The 15,321-nt window shown below is 46.9% G+C and overlaps 1 long non-coding RNA gene across 1 annotated transcript; it reads left to right on the top strand.

The window, feature by feature from the left end:
• Nucleotides 1-4,374: 4,374 nt before the first annotated feature.
• LOC112543765 (uncharacterized) lies at nucleotides 4,375-12,336 on the top strand. The gene is made up of 3 exons (XR_003086989.3): nucleotides 4,375-6,060; nucleotides 6,456-6,572; nucleotides 12,281-12,336. It is a non-coding gene; the product is annotated as an uncharacterized LOC112543765 (long non-coding RNA).
• The last annotated feature ends 2,985 nt before the right edge of the window (nucleotides 12,337-15,321 follow it).

Here is a 15,321-nt window from a genome sequence, read left to right as displayed (position 1 = left end):
CCAATACATTTCCAATAGAAACTGCATTAAATGCCAATTTTAAGGCAAATCCCCGTGGAGTGACATTGAAAACAAATGACCTAGGCCTTTGGCAGTTTCATTTTCTCTTTTATCTGGTTGGTGCCAGAAAATCCCCTGATGCTTTGGGACCTGGTATTCAGCTCAAATACCCAAATTTGCAGAAGCTGGTTAATGAATGTGACGTTTCCAGGTAAAAGCATTTCCACGATGTAAGATTTATAAAGAGACAGTTATTATGGTCTCCCCCCCAACTCTGCTTCAGAAAGAATATGAATCACCAGATCAAAGACCCTTGTATTTGTAAATCAGCAGAGACATCACAGGAATGTTTGGAAGTTGTACTCCGTTAACAGAGCTACTTCTCAATCTCGGAGCTTTACATAACCCCTTCTTAACGCACCGTTATTTCCTTTATAGATATACTCATAAATTACTCCTGGAACACAGAAAGCGTGGGAGGCTGCCTGTTTGCACAGCATGGGCCCAAGACCTGTGCATTCAAATATCAGCAGACAGCTGGAACACAATCTGTGAAAAGGCACTCAGAGCCTCCAGCTCTATTAAATACAAACTTAGAACATCTATTGAGAATTTTATATCTTGCATCACACCCCAGTAATGCCATAAAGATTTGGAGCAATCTCCCCGGGATTATATCTATAAATGTAGCAACTTAGCATCTGAGAGCTCTTAAATGTATATAGCTCTCTTTGTATGTGTATGTATGTACATTCATGTGTGTGTAAGTATTATGCACTGTGATATATTTAAGATTAATTATAGTTTTTTATAGCATTTTGCATTGGACTTTACTTGGGAGACCGAGAACATTCCGTTTTTGCGCTGGGTTCTTCAATCGACCCCCAAATATGACGTTACACAGAAACTATGCTGTCCTTTTCCCCTCTCTAAAGCCCATCGAGCTGCATTTTGGAAGAACCTCCATCGTGTGAACACGTATGTCCCATCTGAGTGCATGAATACGGCCCAGGACAGTGGTGCTTGAGCATGCAAATTGCATAGTGAGGCATGCAATTGGCATATTTGCTCGCGCAAATGTAGTCAATGTTTGAATAAACGAGAGCGGGCAAAGAAGTTACATAGGCACCAATGAAAAGTCTTTGGGATAATTCCCAAAGGAGTTGGCTCTAATGTGACATATACTTTCACTCCTTTTTTTTTCTTTATCTTGCTGAGCTGAAGTTCAAGGCACTTGGATTCCTTGCAAAATAAAACCAGTGTTATGATTTACATATATCAAAAAACAACACAAAGTCTGGTTCCAGTGTCCACTGTGATCTCACGTATGCTGGTTTTACAGCGGTATATCCTGAATGGCATGTCTCCTTATGTGAGCAGTGTAAGTAAGCACAGAATCAAGCCCTTAACACAGAGGTGGGGAACCTATAGCCCAAGGACCAGATCTGGCCCTGGCTAGCTTCCCCAACCCAGTCCTGCGCGCTGTCTGCATGGCACCATGCAGGGCTCCGGCAATGATTTAAAGGGCCTGGAGTTCTGGCTGCTGTGTGGTAGTGGTGAGAGTGGCCCAGAATCCCAGACCCTTTTAAATCACTCGTCCCAGGAGCAGCTGGCCCCAGGGACCCACCCTTTCTTTCCCCCGTTGGCGGACCTGATTATACCAGAGATCTGAGAAGTTTGAAAAATAAAGTTAAGAAGGGAACCAAACTATCTGTATCTATCCCAGATTCCGCACTGCTCCAGGGACAGAGCTGGTCAGGAGGGAAGGGGAGAGATGAAAAACAAAGAGCTTTATGCACATCTCTATAGTGAAGAGTTGGAAGAAGCAAGGAGCAAAGAAAGTACTTTGCAACCCCCCAAATGCCTTGGCATGTTTACCAGCAACTGCCACTTGTTCAGGGTGTGCCCTTGTCTGCATTATGTCAGGGCTCTCTGCCTCAGTTTACCCCTCTGTAAAATGAGTTCAACAACAGTTCTCTGCTGGACTACTGCGAGTCTTAATTATTAATGAGTAGACAGTGACTGGGGATCCTTGGAGGATAGGCAGGCTTTAAGCCCAGAATAACAGTACTAAAAAGAAAAAGCTTCTTCTAAACACAATGTGGGTGTGTCTACACTGGCGCGATCTTGCGCAAAAGCAGCCGCTCTTGCGCAAAAACTTGCTGCCTGTCTACACTGGCTGCGTGTTCTTGCGCAAGTAAAGTGACATTCTAATGTATGAAATCAGGGCTTCTTGTGCCAGAATTCTGACGCTCCTGCTCAGGAATAAGCCCTTTTGCACAACTGTTCTTGCGCAAGAGGCCAGTATAGACAGGCAACATGAATTTCTTGCGCAAGAAAGCCCTATGGTTAAAATAGCCATCAAAGCTTTCTTGCACAAGAGAGCGTCTACACTGGCACGGATGCTCTTATGCAAAAGCACATCTCTTGCGCAAAAGCACATGCCAGTGTATACGCTCTTTTCTGGAAGAGCTTTTGCAGAAGAACCCTTGCTCTAAAGAGTTTTTGCGCAAGATCACGCTAGTGTAGACATAGCCAATCAGTTTAAGAAGTCAGGATTTGGAGACAGTAATGTAGAAAACCCTCAGTTGTTAAAAGCAGAACAAACATTACTACTCTTTGTGTTGAAATTTCTACTAAACAAATTTTGCCAAGTTTCCAGGAGTACACTAGTCGTGGAGCTCTGCAAGTCTCATTTGGCTTCTATTGTTCATTTCCTGTTATTTTTGCCCTGGGAGAAAAAAATGATGAATGTCGCTGTTGTACACCAATCTATACGGAAAAACCCTACACTTGGTCTTTTAGTTCTGCAATAATAAATTAACTTTTGCCATTTAAGATGAAGTTGTTGTTCTTTTACATCTACTAGAGAATGCACGGTGACATCTCAGTTATGTTAAAACAGGAATGCTACAGGACATCGCCTGCTCCTGCCCGGGCCCAGAATTCCCAGTTGAAGTGCCGTGGCCATATTAAGGGATACACTAGCCCGCATCCGGCATGGAGATGCAACTGATTTGTGCTACACCGTTACTGCAAAACCCCCTTGGAGCTGCCTCCGACTCTCGTGCTGCCAGCATAGGGTGGGGAGAAGGCGGTGTGTATAAGCCATCCGTACTTCAGTGATCTGTGGCTGACATCTGAGCCCCCCAAGGCTCAGAGAAATACAGAACCCTGCTCTCCAGCTGTGCTGTATGTTCCGCACACATAGCTGAGGATCTAAGCTCTGTGTGGATACAAAATTTGTACCCGCATCGGCATCCACACAAATGAGTTGCGGATATTCTCATCCACATCCGCAGATGCGGATACCCGCAGATATAAAGCGGATATCCTTGGATTTGCAGGGGTCTAACTATATGGTCCATAGAGAGGAACTAATTTAAGAATAATCCACACCTGCCTCCCCAATTCAGACTAGCATTTAAGTACATGCTTACTTTTAAGCATATGCTGAAATTCAGCTCTAATCAGCAAAGCACATAACATGCTTACTGTTGAACATGTGCTTTGCCAAATCAGGGCCGGTTATCTATTACAGTAAAACCTGTGTTATCTGACATGCTCAGGTCATTCCGGTTATCTAAAAATTCCAGTTATCTGAGCATCCCATAAACCAAGGAAAAACCAATGGACAATAATAGTAAAACTCAAGTTTTTAATATTGGTAGTTTTGTGATGTGAGGCAGTTGGTTTCACATTTCTATTTTGAGTTAAAGACGATTAGTACTTCTTAAATAAAAAATTGTTAAGCCAATCATGGTAAATCAAGTCAGGCCTGTGCACCTGAAGATGTGACAGTATTGTGGCTGGGGGCAATGCCAGTTAACAAAGTTTTCTGGTTAATAGAGTGCCAGATAACAAAGATTTCACTGTAGTATCTTTCACTAAAACTGGTCACATAATTCTTTGTGAATAATGTATCCAACGAATGAAGCCCATTTGTTGTTCTGCAAATGATCCACAAATATTTTACTGATATTTTCATTCACCATCATTCAGACAGTTCAGATGAACCCGTTTTTGTCCATTCCTTGGTTGTGAATGGATCGCTGTGAGTGTTCTCTGTGGTTGGCCACCTGAATGCAATGGCATGCTTTGTCTTCCCTGAGCGGCCGATCTAAATCCCTTTCGTCCATTCAGAGATTATCTGTGGACATTCAGAATGATTTGATCAACCTAGAACAGTGATAGAAATGTAGTCGTGTTAGTCTGGTGTAGCTGAAACAAAAAACAGGACTATGTAGCACTTTAAAGACTAACAAGATGGTTTATTAGGTGATGAAAGCTCATCACCTAATAAACCATCTTGTTAGTCTTTAAAGTGCTACATAGTCCTGTTTTTTGACCAACCTAGTGTGTGAATAATATAAAGGCACTTTCAGAATGGCCCTGGGAGCATGTCCAAGGAAAATATCCTTGGAAATGTGTAGGCACGCTATTGCTCACGATGCTGCTGCTTCCCATAAACATTCCTGTGAATGACACTCACTCAAACATTCAGAAACCACCAAATCCTAGCAACAGAGTATTCATGATATTTTTGTTTTGCTGTTCCCACCCAGCTCTGCTTCCAAAGGTCTCTTTCCTTTCAGGTGCTCTGAAGTATATGCCATCTCCCCGTTCCATCAGCACAGGCCTGGACACAATATGGCCTGAGGGCTGGATTCAGCCTGCCAAGCCACCGAATCTGACCTGTGGATGCAGCAGGGAGCCCCAGGCAGGGGGGTTTCACTTTACAATCTGTGAGCCTGGAGGGGAGAGGGGAAGGCTTTAGGAGCTGCTCCCTCCCCCAGCACAATCCCATTGGTGGGTTTTGGCTAGAAACCGACCACTGGGAGCTGTCTATTTCAATAACAGGCAGCCAAGAAGCACCATGCCCCCTCCCCTCTGGACTTGTAGTTATTCACAGAGGACATGGCTACAGCCTGTGGGGGTATGGAGCAGGCAGGGAGGCTGCTTCAGGAAAATGCTGCTGGCTGGTAAGTCCCCTGGCCAAAGCCTGCCTCTGGCACCTCAACCTCTCCCTCGCCCAAACCTCTGCCCCCCCACTCCTACTCCCTATACCACATACCCAAATCCTCTGCCCCCCCTGCACCTATATCCCCTTCCAGAGCTGGTATCCCAATCTCCTGCCCCAAATCACAGTCCTCTCTTGCCTAGCTCACAACCCAAACCCCTGCACCTCAATCCCTTGCATACCCTTCTGTACCCCAATTCCCTGCTCTAGGTCACAATCCAATCCCCGGCACCCCAGTCCAGTGTCCCAGGTCACACTGCCTCCTTCACCCAAACTCCCTCCCTTACCCTAAAGTCCCTTCTGCACCCAACCTCCATTCCAAACCCCACACCTCCTCCATTAATATCATGGAAGAGTGTGGCCCTTGACCAGTTTCCAAATTCTTGGAGTGGCCCCCCCCATCAAAAATTACTGCCCCCCCATTAGCACAATGTCAACCAGTACTAGCAGGATCACTGGCTTCTCAGAATGGTGATATTCTAAGGGGTTGCCCCCCCGCCCAGTTTGCCCAGTGGTCAGCAACTCTTCACACAATTCTGGGTCACTGAACAGAACTGCTGAGTTTGGAGGTTCATAGAGTAGGTCAAAGCTCCTCAGCTCATCTCCATGAGAACATTATTATTACTAGGAAATGCACATTGTGATACACAATCACTCCCTGATGAGACCATGTACCAAGCCTAATGGCTCCCACTGAAACAAAATGTAATATTCAGCTCTTACAACAGGCATACACACTTGGCTCCTACTGATGATGCTTCTACAGAGAAGCAGGATGATTTCCTTGAGGTCTGAGTTTGTGGTAACTATAGCGTAGGCGTAAAAACAAATGTTTTATCCTTCCCTCTCCTTTTTCCAACCCAACCCAATGGATCCTACCCCAGAGAAGATGAGTATAACACCAACTCTTTTTCAGATGTCAGAATCTCCTGTTTGGTTGACCCTCAAGGTTTACACTGAAACAGGTAGCAGGGGTAAGAATCCACATGAAGAATCCACATCCAAAAAGAAGTTTGCTCTGAAATCAGAGCCTTCCAGATGTGAGTAGTTAACGTGACCGGTCCCCTGAATGCCTGTTTCAGTGTGCTAGATATGTAGTCTCTCTTTATTCATGTCCTGCTTTGACCGAAGCCCATCAGTATCTGTCCAAAAGCTTTCTCTCACCAATTATCTTTACAAACAAAACCCAGCCTGAGGCTCTATCTCTCCCTGTGTAGCTGGTGTCTGATTGCTCTACTGTTTGGAGTTTAAGCTCTGTGTTTGCGGCATGCAGCACGCCCCGTCAATGTATAATAAAAAGTGCCAGTGATCAGAAAATGGCCTGATTTTATTTTTCATTCTTCCAGAGTTAGGGTTGCCAACTTTGGTTGGACATATTCCGCAGGTTTCATCACAAGGCATAATCTTTAATTAAAGATGAATCTTTTATCCCTAGAGACTCCAGGACAATCCAGGAGGGCTGGCAACCCTATGAGACTGGCGTGGGAAACCAAGCTGGGCGGTTCACATTTCCACGTCACCAGGTTACGTCAAAGGCCTCTTGAATTTGATGGTAAGTTTGGAGGCAGTGGCATGCTTGGCTCTTGCTCACAAATGTTCTGAGACCCAGAATGCTTAGAAAGACCACCAGGAAGCTCAGCACCACAGCAAGGGACAGGGACAGGTGGGTCTCACTTCGCTGTCAAGGTTCCTCTTTCATATGGCCCACTAGGGGAGTCTTTGTCACTGTCCCTGTAGAGCCATTGGGTCTGTTTTTAAGTCAGGTGGGGATTTTGGTGGGTGGGCATAAAGAAGGTAGACTATTGTAGGCAGAAGTGGGATTGGCATTATTTTCTGGCGGTGCGGAAGGTCATGGCCATTCTGCTCTCTTCCAGGGGCGAATTCCAGAGTGGTGGGGCAGGGGCCAAGAGATCTCTCTGTCTCGCAAACCTGAGTGTCACTCTAGAGAAAGGTGGTTCCACTGAAATGCAGCAGCTGGGAGAAGTCATGAACTGCAATTGCCCAGGAGGAACCAACGTATCTGCAATTTGGGCCAGTACCGCAAGGGCTTTTAGCTGGGGCCCAGTATTGAATCAAAGCAGTGCTACGTCTACATGGGCAGCTTCTTGCGCATGAACTTTTTGGCGGAAGAGTTCTTGCGCAAAAAGTCTTCCACAAGAGCGCGTCTACACTGGCATGTGCTTTTGCGCAGGAGCGTCTATGGCAGTATGGACACTTTCTTGTGCAAGAAAGCTCTGATGGCCACTTTAGCCATAGGGGTTTCTTGCGCAAGAAATTCATGTTGCCTGTCTACACTGCCCTCTTGCGCAAGAGCTCTTGCGCAAGAGGGCTTATTCCTCATGGGGAGAGGAATAACTCTTCCGGAAGAAGCCCTGTTTTCCAACGCTAGACTGTAAATTTACTTGTGCAAGAACGTGCATGCAGTGTAGACAGCCGGCAAGTTTTTGCACAAGAACAGCTGTTCTTGTGGAAGAAGCTGCCAGTGTAGACATAGCCCAGGTGTTCTCTGGTGGGAAAATCAGTGGGAGGAGCAGAACCCTGGGGTGACGTGTACCCGAATATGTACTTCAACTCCTCTGTGTTACTAGGCACGAGGTCTACACTGTCCTGAACCAGCTGGCGATTTGTAAACGAGTGGTTTTATTCTTAGGTACGGTGTGTTGCATTCCCAGTAAGAATATGCTCACACTTGTTCAATGAATATTCTGTATTTGAAGGGACCATAGTTTGTGTTGGAGTGAGTCCCAGAGATTGCCCTTTACTGAGGGTTTAGTACTCCAAATTGCTTTGATTGCAATTTGTCGTGATCCTGAGTTATAGCTTCACAGCACTTATGTGTGGGAAGTTTGTTATATGGTTTGCCAGCTCTTCCCAGAAAATGCCGCGGTGTCCCTCTGGATGTTATAAGAGCACATTATGGAGGTACCCTAAGTGTGACACCTCGCATGTTTTATGGAATTCGGCTTATGAATAAATAGGCACAACTCAAAGATGCTTTAGACAAAAACAATTTTTGAAGGGGGACCACTCCACACATTTCAGAACTGGTTGTGTGCTGACCTGGAAGGGGCGGGGCTTCAGGCAGAAGGGGCAGGGCCTCATGCGAGCCCTTTAAATAGAAACCGTTAAAAGGGCTCACAGCCACTAGCAGGTTGCCAGGGAGCTGGGACGCATTAGCCCTTTCAACTGCTTCTATTTAAAGGGCTCGCGCCTTCCCCGTGGCTGCCAAGCAACGTGTTCTCTGACAGGCGTGAGGAAGGCGCGAGCAGTTAAAAGGGCTGGTGTGGCTCCGTCCCCCAGGCAATGCACTAGGGGGCGGGGCCGGGAGCTGCCATGCAGGCCGGAGCTGAGAGGCTTTTGCCCACCCCTGGCATAAAGCAGAGAGGGGGCTGTCCCACCCAGGTTTTCCAGCAGCATCAGCAGCTCCCAAAGCAGGGTATCTGGGTGGTATGGTGGCTCTACACATCCAGGCACTGAGGATGGGGAAGGCACTGGCTGCACTTTCCCAAGCTGTGCCAAACTCTACTAGGCGAGCTGACAGAGTCACCAGGCCCCTGGGCAGGGAGGGAGCGCCCGCGAACCCCTGTTCTGCTTGCTCTTCCCAATACCCAGCGAGCTTTCAGTGAAGACAGGCATCACTCCTTCAGAGACGAGAACTTCTCCCGCCTCTCCCACCTCTGTATCGCTTGGCTCAGCAGGGGCCTTAATTAAGCCAATAGCATTTAATGGGTTTGCCAGGGAAAATGTCATTTTTAGTGACACGTCTATGATAAATTGCTCGTGCTACTGGTCGCTGGATCTGGCGTCTATAGTTCCATGTACTCCAAAGGGGCTGGTTTTATCGCTGGCGCTGGTGCAGTTCCAACCAGAGAAGTCACAGGCCTTCCAGAGGGGGTGAATGTTGCCTGCTATTTGTGTGAGCTTTTGAGCGGTGATTGGTGTGACAGTAAGATCCGTACAGCTGTCTCCCTGTATTTATTCTTTTGCCTGCAAGGTTGATTTATAGTATCCTAAAATGCTCACAGCTTTCCATGCGAACGAGTTGAAATAATTGATTAATACTCATGATGACTATAATGTAATGGGGTATGCGGGAAGTTTACGGGCTTGGATGAGCAACTGCACTTAAAACTGGTTTATTCCCGCTTTCCAACTCTAACCCTTTTCTGAGGTTCTTGTAATTGGACCGTGCCCTCTGGGCCGAATCCGATTTGACAGGCCTGACATTAGGTTAATAGCACAACTGCCTGGGGTGTGCACTGTCTGATGTGCCTGTTCCCGGTGATTGTGTAACATGGTACCCCAGATAGAAGAGAAATGCTCTGCAGCAAACCAGCGGTGTCTTTATTATAACAAAGAGGAAAATCCCTTTCTAGAGCTCGGCAGACAGTAGTAGCTTCCAGGCATGGAACACAATGTGTTTTGAATACTCTGGTGTGTTTCTTGAAACCTGCTGGTTTTGTTTGCCTTGATTTTGTGAGCCTAAAAATGATGGGTTTGATTCTCCGGGGCATGCAGCGGTTCAGGTTCTCATGAGTTGAGGGGCTCGTGCTAACCAGAAATAAGCCAGTTATGAAACAAGCCCTCTCAGTCCCTCACGATACTCCCTGTCCTCAAAGGACTTTACCTTCTCCCCCGTGTGGGGCTGGCTTCCATAGCCTCCGTCATCACACGGTCAGAGTGCCTTCTGGCCCACTTCTGCCTTGCCACCTGCTATTTCCCTGCCATCTTTGTATCACCTCTCTCCACCAGGATCTTTCAGGGCAGATGGCTGGCCTGCTTCCCTGTGAAAGTGCCAAGTCCTTACCTGGTCTCCACAGAGCCTGCCAACCCTGCACTAGTGTCCACATCATTGTCATAGAATCATAGAATCATAGAGCTGGAAGTGACCTCAGAAGGTCATCAAGTCCAGCCACCTGCCCAAGGCAGAACCAACCCCAATGAAATCATCCCAGCCAGGGCTTTGTCAAGCTGAGACTTAAACACCTCTAGGGATGGAGATTCCACCACCTCCCTAGGTAACCCATCCCAGTGCTTCCCCACCCACCTAGGGAAATAGTTTTTCCTAATATCCAACCTAGACCTCCCCCACAATTGCTCCTTGTTCTGTCATCCGTCACCACTGAGAACAGCCTCTCTCCAGCCTCTTTGGAACCTCCCTTCAGGTAGCTGAAGGCTGCTCTCAATTCCCCCTTCACTCTTCTCTTCTGCAGACTAAACAAACCCAAATCCCTCAGCCTCTCCTCATAGGTCATGAGCTTCAGAGGGTAGCCGAGTTAGTCTGTTACAGAGAAAACAAGCAAGCAAATGGTCTGGTAGCACTTTATAGACTAACAAAACATGGAGATGGTGTCATGAGCTTTCATGGCACAGCCCACTGCCAGTACTCCAGGGGGAAAGTTGTTGAGCTCTGACTGGAGGCGCTGGTACTGCGTCTGGAGGTGTCAGTATTGAGTACCAGGCAGTACCGTCACAAAAAAAGCACCGGGTCATGTGCGCCAGCCCCCTATTCATTTTGGTCACCCTCCACTGGACCCTCTCCAATGCGTCCACATCCTTTCTATAGTGGGGGCCCCAGAACTGGATGCCATACTCCAAATGCTCACTGCCCACCCTGGCGTTCGCCTGTATCCTACACAACAATGCAATGCAAATGCCACATTCTCAGCTTCCTCCCCAAGCACAGCGGCTCTGAGGACTTCCTCGGTTTTAGCTCCCTATTGTAGCTTCTTTTCAATCCTTGGTGTTAATGAGACACGCTTCAGCAACTCGGCACAATGGCACTAGCTTCATCCATGGTTTAAACACTTGTCACCAGGGAGAGGAAGCCAGCAAAAGTTTGCTCCCTCCTTGCTACAGTCCCCTGCATTTAAAGTTTGGAGATTTACCTCGGGAAATCTTCCTTCCCCTCCTCCATCTCACAGGTGTCTTCGGGAGACAGGTAGCCAACAGCAATGGGACTGCAAACACTCCCAGCCATTTCTGACCCTGCACCCAGCCCTCGCCTTATTGTGGAGCTGAGAAATATCCTAGAATGCGCAGTGAGAAAGGGGAATCCCTGGTCTTGTTTTTCTTTTCCAGTACAGGCTGGATTTCCCTAGTCCGGCATCCTCGGGACTTGACTGGCCCCAGATGAGGGATTTTGCTGGCCCAAGGGAGGTCATTTTCTGGCCCCCTGCTACCGCCTTCCAGCCATGGTCCAGCTATCAGCCTCCTGGCTGGCTCCCTTGCCACCAGCACCCCACCCTGCTGGCCTTACTAGGCATCCCAGCCCTGCCAGGCAGCTCTGTTGCCACATGCCAGGAGCCACAGTGTAGCCCTGCTGCCAGCAGCCTGCTGCCCTGCCAGACCTCAGGACTCCCAGCTGCCAGCCCTCCACTCGGACACTGTGGTTCGGCAACATCCGTGGTCCTTCTGGTCCCTCCGTGGTCCCTCTGATGTTGCCGGATCACACAGTCCCGGTTTAGAGAGCTGCAACTCTACTGGAGATGGCAACAAAACCTGCCACTCTCCCCTCTATTAGACTGCGCTAACCCCGACAGGAGAGCTCTGACTTGCACAGCAACTGGAGAGCAGCTGTGACCAATTTGGTTCTTCTTTGACTCCTGTAATTTGCCCACCCAGGCAGAAAACCCTTTTCTACCATGGCTGCTTGGCTCGATCGCCTGTCTTGACAGGACTTGTGTACTTCCTTGTGTGTTTCTTCCTGTGGCAGAAAGGGGGTGTTCAACCCTGGCACCCTGGCCGGGTTGATTTAGTTGGAACTGGTCCTGCCTAGAGCAGGGGGCTGGACTTGATGACCTTCTGAGGTCTCTTCCAGATCTATGGTTTTATGATTCTATGATTTTCCAGAAGGCTTAGAGGTTGGGCACCGGAACTCTGGCTTGAATGGGATTGCACAGTATATTGAGAGCAGAATGCGGCTCCCGAAATAACAGAGACGTATCCCATTCTCCCCACATTACTCCGCTCTAGATAGCTGCAGTGTGTATCTTTGCTATTTAGTTGTCAGTTTTAGCTTGTCAGAGGCAATACTTTTCTCTAAGTTGGCACAACTTCAAAAAATAAGAGCTGGCGTCGGGACCGGCAGCATAATGCATTTCTATCCGTCAAGATCCATTGTTCATGTAGCGCTATTTAAAACTTGTGCTTGCCATTTGGCTTGTCTTCATTTTAGTCACATACCTGTACAGCATCTGATTAAAAAGGAAACACTCCTCTTTCACTCGCCGCATTCTGATGCATCTTATTGTTTCACAGGTTAATGCGGGCCACATTGTGCTGTATCAGTGTCACACGTCTTCACCCGACTTAATGTGAGTAGACACATAATGGAAATGGCTGAATACCTGCTACTGCTTTTGATCTATTAAAAAAAAAAAAAGATGCTGTTTTCTATGGCGCTAGAGAATAACTGGTCACCTACAGTTCCCATGCGCATTGTAGCCTTGAACAATGGTCTGCAACAAATATTCAGTTTATGCTGGCATACTGGTTTACTGAGGGGGGGAAAAAAGAAGAAGAAAATGAACCAGCTTTATGCAGTCATGGTGCTGGTCTCAGACACCCATCACATTTTTGCTGTTAATAGCAGGGAGCAGAGGCAACGCAGAGTGGGAGGTATATAAGTTAGTGGCATTGCATGGGACCAGCCAGGGGAAGGTAGAAGTGTTGTGGTGACATTTTGGGCCATTTCAACAGTGCTGCTGTGAAGGAGGAATAAAGCCACCCCTAAGTGGGCCAGTGTGGATTGCCCTGGCTTGTCGGAATCCCCCTGTAGTGTAGACCAAGATAGTCAGTTTTATTCCAATCCCCTGAGAATCATAGAACACAAGAACTGGAAGGGACCTTGAGAGGTCATTGAGCCCAGTCCCGTACCCTCACAGTAGGACCAAGCACCATCTAGACCATCCCTGATAGACGTTTGTCTAACCTGCTCTTAAATATCTTCAGATATGGAGATTCCACAACCTCCCTAGATAATTTATTCCAATGTTTGACCACGCTAACAGGTAGAAAGTTTTTCCTAATGGCCAACCTAAACCTCCCTTGCTGCAATTTAACCTCCCTTGCTGCAAATTTAAGCCCATTGCTTCTTCTCTTAGCCTCAGAGGCCAAGGAGAACAATTAGTCTCCCTCCTCCTCATGACACCTTTTTAGATACCTAAAAACCGCTATCATGTCCCCTTCTCAGTCTTCTCCTTTCCTAACTAAACAAGCCTAATTCTTTCAATCTTCCTGCATAGGTCGTGTTCAATAGACCTTTAATCATTTTTGTTGCTCTTCTCTGGATCTTCTCCAATTTCTCCATATTTTTCTTGAAATGTGGTGCCCAGAATTGGACACAATACTCCAGTTGAGGCCTAATCAGCGCAGAGTAGAGCAGAAGAATGACTTCTCGTGTCTTGCTCACAACACACCTGTTAATGCATCCCAGATTCATGTTTGCTTTTTTTGCAACAGCGTCACACTGTTGACTCATGTTTAGCTTGTGGTCCACTCTGACCCATAGATCCCTTTCTGTATTACTCCTTCCTAGACAGTCGCTTTCCATTCTGAATGTGTGAAACAGATTGTTCCTTCCTAAGTGGAGTACTTTGCATTTGTCCTTATTACTTTATCCTATTTACCTCATACCATTTCTCCAGTTTGTCCAGATTATTTGGAATTATGACCGTATCCTCCAAAGCAGTTGCAACCCCTCCCAGCTTTGTATCATCTGCAAACCTAATTAGCGTACTCTCTATGCCAATATCTAAGTTGTTGATGAATATATTGAACAGAACCCATCCCAAAAAAGACCCTTGTGGAACCTCACTTGTTATGCCCTTCCAGCAGGATTGTGAACTGTTAAAAACTATTCCCTGAGAATGGTTATCCAGCCAGTTATGCACCCACCTTATAGTAGCCCCATCTAAGTTGAATTTGCTTAGTTTATTGATAAGAGGATCATGTGAGTCTGTATCAAACTCCTTATTAAAGTCTAAGTATACCACATCTACCGCTTCTCCCTTATCCACAAGAGTCGTTATCCTATCAAAGAAAGCTCTCAGATTGGTTTGCCATGATTTGTTCTTTACAAATCCATGCTGGCTGTTACCTATCACCTTATTATCTTCCAGATGTTGGGAGATGGATTCCTTAATTACTTGCTCCATTATCTTTCCTGGCATAGAAGTTAAACTGACTGGTCTGTAGTTTCCTGGGTTGTTCTTATTTCCCTTTATAGATAGGCACTATATTTGCCCTTTTCCAGTCTTCTGGAATCTTTCCTGGCTTCCGTGATTTTTCAAAGATGACAGAGAAGAGAAGTAAGAACTCGGCAGTGACTTTCTTGGCTGTAGAGTGTCTTGAAAATGGAGAGAGTTGGGGGAACAGGAACATTCCTGTAGGGTGAAGAGGAAGCCCAGATAGAGAAGATATGTGAAGGACACAGGATTTCATCATGTTACTGCAGTTGACCCTGACCGAAGGGCAGGAATTAGACACCTGGGAGATGATGCTTGTTGCCAAGAGCCCAGGAAAGGGCTGAAGAAAAGGTCTGAAGAAAGGCTAACGGTAAGAGGTAGTTGCAAGGCATCTGATGGAGCAAAGCTTGGCTGATTGGCCTACGGTTCCTGGAGTGCAGAGGTAAACCCTGTGTTATGAATAACAGGAGAGAGAATGGATGACAGGAGAGAAATCACGTGATGGTTACCTATTCCTTTCGTTCCCTTTGGGGCATCTGGCATTGGCCACTGTTAGAAGACTGGATACTGGGCTAAATGGGCCTTTGGGTAGACCCGTTCTTATGCTCCCTGACCAACACCTGGGAAGGTGGCATGAAGCCCCAGGACATAAGGGGATAAAGACAATTTAAAGCTGTGACAAAATGCACCCCTGGATTCACACCCTACACTCTGTTGTAAAGGTTTTTGTACAACGCTTGACAACTCATAATCTGCGGGTCAGTATCAGCCTGATACAATGTGTGACAACACTGTAAAAGGTATAAGGTCCTTCGTATGGTGTGAATAACACATGTCCCAACTCAAAACAGAGGTTGGCAAACAGGTCTGTCCTACACAAAGGTAGGGGTGCTCTGTGTAATTTGCATGCAGGCAGGAAACAGTCCTCAAGCTGGAAAGGAAATAAAGGAAGCTCAAACAAATGAGGAAAAATCACCAAGGAACATCTTTCCACAGGGAACGTTTGGCTCCTAATGCAGAGCTGGAAATCTTTCAAGAGAGGGATTGAGAATATAAAAAAGAGGGACGAACACCACCAGGCACCCCCCCTACTCATCCCTGCCACTGCTTGTT

Source organism: Pelodiscus sinensis, chromosome 13, assembly GCF_052426305.1.
Source record: "Pelodiscus sinensis isolate ZL-2025 chromosome 13, ASM5242630v1, whole genome shotgun sequence".
NCBI lineage: Eukaryota > Metazoa > Chordata > Testudines > Trionychidae > Pelodiscus > Pelodiscus sinensis.
The sequence above is the reverse complement of the archived record's forward strand: the minus strand, read 5'-3'. Positions and strand labels throughout refer to the sequence as shown.